The following is a 7,037-nucleotide window of genomic DNA, read 5'->3' on the forward strand; positions in this document are numbered from 1 at the left end:
TTACAGATATGATAATTCTAGGTAAATAATGTTTTTATTAAAATCTAACAACCCACTAGAATTTAGTACCATTGCTTCCTGTTGATTAAATAAAATATAATAACTAAAGGGCAAACTCCAGCTCATAAAAAATACAGGAGAAGCTCTTGCTTTTAATACTCCATGTCTACAACATATCACCTAGAGAATCACTGTACTATTCCTCTTCCAGATTAAATGATGCCCAGCAATCTTTACCCTCTTCCTATAAGCCTGGGGTGTCAAGGACAGAGTTATGTAATGAAGTTGCCCTGGGTTCACTAAGTAATAATGCAAATATTGGCACCATTTTTTTACATGGTGCAATTGTATGAAGTATTCATATCCAACACCAGAGAAAGAAGAGAAGGAAGAGGACCCATGACAAGGTGTGATGATGGCTCCAAGAGAGGACAAAAACATGGAAGAAAGGGTCCAGCTTGCAACTGAGCTTTATTAATAGTTGAGTCTACAAAATTGATAGCATACTTGGAGAAACTATAATGGTCTGGGGTCAGTTTTATATTTGTAAAAACGTAAACACTCAAATTGCAATGTTTCATTCATTTATAAATAATATTTGTTGAAAAGGTTATCAAAGCACTGCAGCTTAGCATAAAATACACTACGCTACAAAGTTTTGTGGCTTAGTCTACCTGAACCATAGACCAAGCCATTTTATTAGTTATGATGACTTATTAATATATATGTTCAAACATTGGACATAGGAGTGAGACAATGGTTTTCATACAAACAGTAAAACTATCATTCTATCTGCTGGCTAAATTAAAAACCTCCAAATATTCACATAAATTTTTTTTTTTTAATTCCACTATACAAAAAAAAACAAAAACGGAGATTTTGTACAAATAACTTATGCATTCCATTTGAAGCCCCTATACTGTTCTGACACCCATGTGACTGTACAAGTCTGGTGTTTAATCCATGAGGTCCATGCTGAGAAATGAAAGAGACAGCCCATGTCTTTACTCCAAACAAGTGGCAAACACAAGCTTTCCATTATACAGGGCAAGGCTCTGCCTTTTGTTGCTACATTTTATCCTGGCAACCATTGGCCTTTATTTACTGTTTGCCAAATGGATAAAGTACTTTGCCTTAGGTGTCACCTGCTGATCCTCATGAGTCATGAATATTCCTCTAATCCCTCTCTTCTCTATCCTAGAAACCTTTTTATCTGACATGGCCCCTTTCAAGGGATGCTCTGGTCCTTGGCATCTTATCTGATCCCGAGACATCACAAGAACATCAGCTTCTGTTTTCAAGTAGAATTTCCTTTCTTTTCTACTGACAACTTCTATTGTCTGCTGTAAGGACGAGAAATGATGTCCAGAAAAGACAACTAATAATCTTTTCTCCTTCTTTATAGAAAGAAAGACACTTTCTTCAAAGCATTGCCAGTGGCTTATGCTTTATCAGGTACTGCATTTCAGCTTACATATAGATAACAAAAGCAAAGTTTTTTTTTACATATGGAGATTAATGCAGGAGAAAACAAGCAGCATGAGTAAACCACACTCCACCTAACGGCTTGTTTCATAGGTTTTAGCTTTGTATGTTTTGAGCATTATGATAAAACATAACCAAACATTATCCTAGGTGAAAAGGATGCATTTTTAAACAAGTAATAGATCCGTCCATATAGTCAGCAGAATTATTATGAAAAGTATAATTTTCCTGTAAATGTTGAACATGGTATGGCCTTCTTCTGTCCCCCAGTTGATCAAGAAGTCTTCCATCATATGAAGGGCCAATAGCAAGGCTGGGAAAGTGCAAGGGGTGAAACCAAATTAGACCTAAATCAAAGAAAATGTTTAAACAGTAGAGCAGTTACAGATTTCACTTATTATATTAATAAGCCTTCAGTTGATTCCCAGACTGGAGTTCTCATTTAAGCCTGAGATATTTCTACTTGTTACTTTTTATTATTGTTTGCAGTGGATCATATTGCTTTATGGTTCAGTTTTGACACTCTTGCGCCCATATGTAGGCACTTTTGGCAGTGATCAAAAGTCTTTAAGGGCACTTTGGCTGGGTCACTGCCATTGTTCACATCACCGATCAGTGAATTTAATGTTTTAGATGCTCAGTGTATGTGCATTTAGGGTATTTCATATATTATAGCCCCCTTGGGTAGACAGCTCTTCGACTGCTGGGTGTCCGATCTTGGATTTGATGCTAGCAGTTCCAACTGACTGACTGACCCTCACCAGGGCTCCCAACATACCTTCATCGGGCAGATGCCACAGGGGTCAATAGTATGTACCAGAGGGTGCAGGGCTAAGTGGTAAGTAATGCAGACGGTTAGGGTCAGTAATGGGTAATTTAAAGTGCAGAGGTAGCTTATATTATAGGATCATCACTAACGGAGTGATCATGTGCTACACAATCTGGACACCCACATGACACTGAACTACTTTTCCTTTGCTTTCCTTCATGTCATCTGCATCCTCCCTCCTTTTTTGTCATGTTTCCTTTTTTTCATGTAAATTTTTATTGAAAGTTTTAAGGTTATTACAAAGAGAAAAGAATTTAGATATCAGTACACATCAAACATACACATCTAAACAGTATCAACCAGTTAGCCAAAATTGTACAAACATATGCCACTGCAGAAATAACATCAGTAGAAAATTGTTTATCACAGGTTATTAATAGTGATAAGTAAACTAAATACTTTCATTTTCAATAATTTTTTTCTCTGATATATAATCATATAGCATGCAAAATCCCTAACGCTAGAAAGCGTATACTCTGTGGTACAATAAGAAAGGAAAGAGTAAGAAAAAAAAGAAGTGTCTGAAGACAGGGAGAAAAAATAAAAAAAAACAAAAACAGTCAGTAACTAATATATACATAGAGAAGTAATTTAACTGCACAGAGGAAGGGTGTAGACTACTAACCCTATACCATATTTTCCCAAGCCTCACCACAGGCATAGTATTCAATTTAGTGTGTTCAGAATAGCATTAATCCCATTCGCCAGATATTGCTGCGTGTTTATTTAAACGATTAATCTAACTATCCTAACATTAATCTAATGTCTTGTATGTGCTTATAGAGATCTAGTTCTGTAGGAGGGGATGTTGATTTCCACCGTATTGTAATTAGGCACCTCACCACGGTTAGCACATGAACCATTAATTTACCTTGTAGTTTGGGGAGACCATGAACTGGGAGACCTAGTAGATGTGTTAGTGGTTCCCCATGTATAGGGGTAGAAAACAATTTAGAAAGGAGTCTATCAACCTGTCTCCAAAATAGGACAATATTTGGGCGGTTCCACATGATGTGGATCACCGTTCCCACTGTTTTCCACATCTCCAGCACAGGTTATTTGCTGTTGGATAAATGGCATGTAATCGTTCTGGTGTGAAGTACCAATGCATCGTTATTTTAAAAATATTTTCCTGATATATGGTACACCATGTGCTTTTCAGAGCCCTATCCCATAATATTTGCCAAATCTCCAATGGAACATGTCAGCCCAAAATCTGCTCCCATTTATGCATATAGGAGGGGAGATCTGGGCCCCTGTACCCACCCCAACTAATACTTGATAGATATCTGAAAACAGATGACATCTAACCGGCCCACCTAAACATGCTCCCACAAAAGATGCGAGAACATCCAAAACCATAGCTTTTAAAGCCTCCCCTATGTCTTTATGCCCTCTGTGAAATACCCAACTTTACTGTGAATGTGTTAGGGTAGGAAGGGTAATGGGCACTTTAAGACCATGCTTGAGCATGATGAATGGAGGTTTAGGAATTGTAAATTGTATTATAGGAAACAGGATGGTGGGTATGTTTGTATCAAATCTGAAGTTCAAGTTTTTAGTTTTATTTAGGAGGCAACTTCAAAACCTTGGAGACACAGTAAGGAATCTATTCAGATATTCCTGGTCCATTGCACATGAATGTGCATCACTTTCAGACACCTCAGTAATTTTAATTGGTTCTCCAAGCAGTAAAACATACCAGAAATCAGAAATGTACCATTTTCTGAGGCAGTTCATGGCTGTCCACTAAAGTGCATTGTGGTGTCCTTAAAAATAAATAGCAACAAATCATACCCATGTTAATGCATTGTGTTGCCATTTATTTTTAAGGGCACCACAATGCACTTTAGTGTACAACTGTGCAATGTAGTGAGCTGCCTCCAAACATTGTACGTCTGATTTTTGTTTGTTTTGTTTTGCACAATGCACCACAATGGATAGATTTGAATAGGCTCTCAAGAGAGACAGGGCACTTACAATATTATGTTTGATTTGGTATATTATAAATATACTTTATTGCCTACTGATACGTTTGATTAGATTAGTGAATAAAATGCTACAGCACTTAAAATATTGGGAGAAGAGGGAGCACACATGCCCTAATCTGACACTTCCTTCTACATGTTCTCAAATTACTAAAGAATGGAAGCTGATTGCAGGCACATACGTATCATATTGCTGTACATTCAATGTAATATAGTTTTTTGCTCTGTGATACATGCTTTCAATGTAATGGTAAATGTAATATAAAAATGCCCCATAATATAACGCAGCAAGGCTCAATTCTATCCTTTTTGCTTTTAGTAATAAATGAATACCAAAAGTGTCTAAGACACATGAATACAATCCCAGACTGCTCAGTCCAACAATCGCTGTCAATTTAGAAGCCAGAAAAGAAAATGATTTGAAACAAGACCAAGAGAAATGTACTATTTGGCTTGGGACAAGCCAGGAAACAAATGGTACAAGGAATGAGGTCAGAAAGGAATCGTACGCCCACCGGTTCACTGAATTCATTTACCTACCTCAGTGCACATTCAGCACAAATGAACAAGGGATGTTATGAAGCTTTAAGGTCAGTCACTATGCTGCAAGATGTGACAGGACTTTACTGGCCTTCAGCTTCTTTGTGTCTCACATATAATAGGACTACACAAGTTGAGCAGCCGCGGGACAAGCAATTTTACAAAAACAGCATAAACACTATGGAAATGCTAATGGTACTGTGGTTTGCTATATGCAAGACAAGACCTTTAGGCTTTATCACAGTCTAAACACAGTATTAGCTAAATCTGCAACAGAGAACAGCCAAACAGAACATCTCAACTTGTTACAGCATAGAAATATAGATGTCAGGCTGCCAAAATGTAAAAAAAAAGCCAATGTAAATCCACGGACTTACAGAGTAGATATTTTCCAAGACAGAATCCAAAGTTTAGCATGGATACACACCACAGAATTCTTACTGCTTGAAAATGTATTTTCCAGCATAGAGTATAAGTATAGTAGAAACTTAATATTATTAAAAATTTATTTATATGGCAGATAATCTGACATTCCCTGGTAGGAAATCTTCCAGGTCCATTTGTTTCAATGACAGTAATTGATTCTCCACCAAGGAATGTTTCAGGGAATGTCAGATTCACTGCTTTATAAATAGACCCCTAAGTGTACATAAAAAACAGCTTCTAATTGAAAAAATCTGACATAGGCATATTTAGGCTGCCAATGCAGACCTCTTAAGATCGATAACCTCTGGTTGATTCTTTGATACCGGGTCACTGAGAGTATGGAGAAGAGTTCTGACTTCTTTAGAACATTCATTTGCCCTTTTTTTTTTAGGTCTGCGTCTTGGACAATTTCGAGACAGGCAGAGCCAGGTGACAATTGCAGCCTCCACATTCTTCTAATAGGATGGATACTTAAAAATATACCTTGAATGAAAATTTAAGGTCTACAGCACTTCTTTTGTAGCTTCAATTGTCATGTAAGAAATTTTAGGTTAGACTATGTTTACACATGAGGATTCTGCTGCCTCTTTGGAAATGCTACATGTAGCTTCTCCCAGCATTCGCTCTAAAGAGAATTAAATTAGTAGTACTGGTACCTCTCACCGCCACTACCTGTCAAATGTGGTTAAAGAACCCGTGCTGCTGCAAGGAGCCAAATGGGATTGTTCCATCCCACAGCAACTGTGAAATCTTGCCCTTAGGGAGGGGAAAAAAAAAGCTAGTCACGTAATATATAGCTGGCTTTCAGCAGGCAGGTGTGACATCATTGGGCCTTCTTTCAGGGGATCCAAAATCTCAAGTCGTTCTAGCACTGTTCAGGAGTGACTTCTTAATGAAAGATTTGGAACTCTAGCTTTCTTAAGATCTTATAAGAAAACCCAGTGAAATCATCTCACTAAGGTGAGCTTGCTAGAAGCTGGGGTTATTTTATACTTCCTTAAGATTTCCTTTAGGTATTTTCAAGGTTTCCTTTATATTTCCTTTTTAACTCTGTGTTTATTATTTTGAAGGGAATACAAAAGAAGTGGAAATTGCATTTTCATGCAAGATTTACTTTCCAGTGTATGCAAAGCTATAATTTTGTTTCAGAAAACCAGACTGTTTTTATTTCTTTCAGAGGTCTGTCTGTGGAGAAATTTCCATGTACATCCTGCTTTAAACATTAAAGAAAAAAGAAGGGGAAACCTCTCTTTTAAAGTGTACACATAGCTGTAACTAAAAACTATCATTAGTAATTGTTTAAGCTGACCATTTCATGTACAGGCAGGTTCTATTCTATGAAGTAGGAAGTGAGAAGGATGGGGATAAGGCATCCTGCAACATCCCTCCCATTAGTAAAACAATAGCTGTCGCTTGTTCAGTGATCGGCCAAAGTGGATTGCAAAACAACTTTGTAAGACACCTGAATTGACACTGATTTTCATCCAAAATAATTTCCAACAATTACTTGTTTCAATGAAAATCTGGGGTTCATGAAGACCTTTAGTAGTCACCAGAACATGTGTCCCCAATTTTCTTTGCCTGCTTATATGGTAAGTTAATTTTTGGATCTCTTGGTCTTCAGTAGAAAGCAATTAAAAGACAGCAGACAACTTTAGGACTTAAGCTGCGTACACACTTCCAATTTTTGTCGTTGGAAAGGATCTTTCACGATCCTTTCCAACGACAAGGGGCTGCAAGATGCATGAACGGTGCTGTACATACAGCAC

The sequence above is a fragment of the Pyxicephalus adspersus genome, chromosome 4 (assembly GCF_032062135.1).
Source record: "Pyxicephalus adspersus chromosome 4, UCB_Pads_2.0, whole genome shotgun sequence".
In the NCBI taxonomy this organism is placed as follows: domain Eukaryota; kingdom Metazoa; phylum Chordata; class Amphibia; order Anura; family Pyxicephalidae; genus Pyxicephalus; species Pyxicephalus adspersus.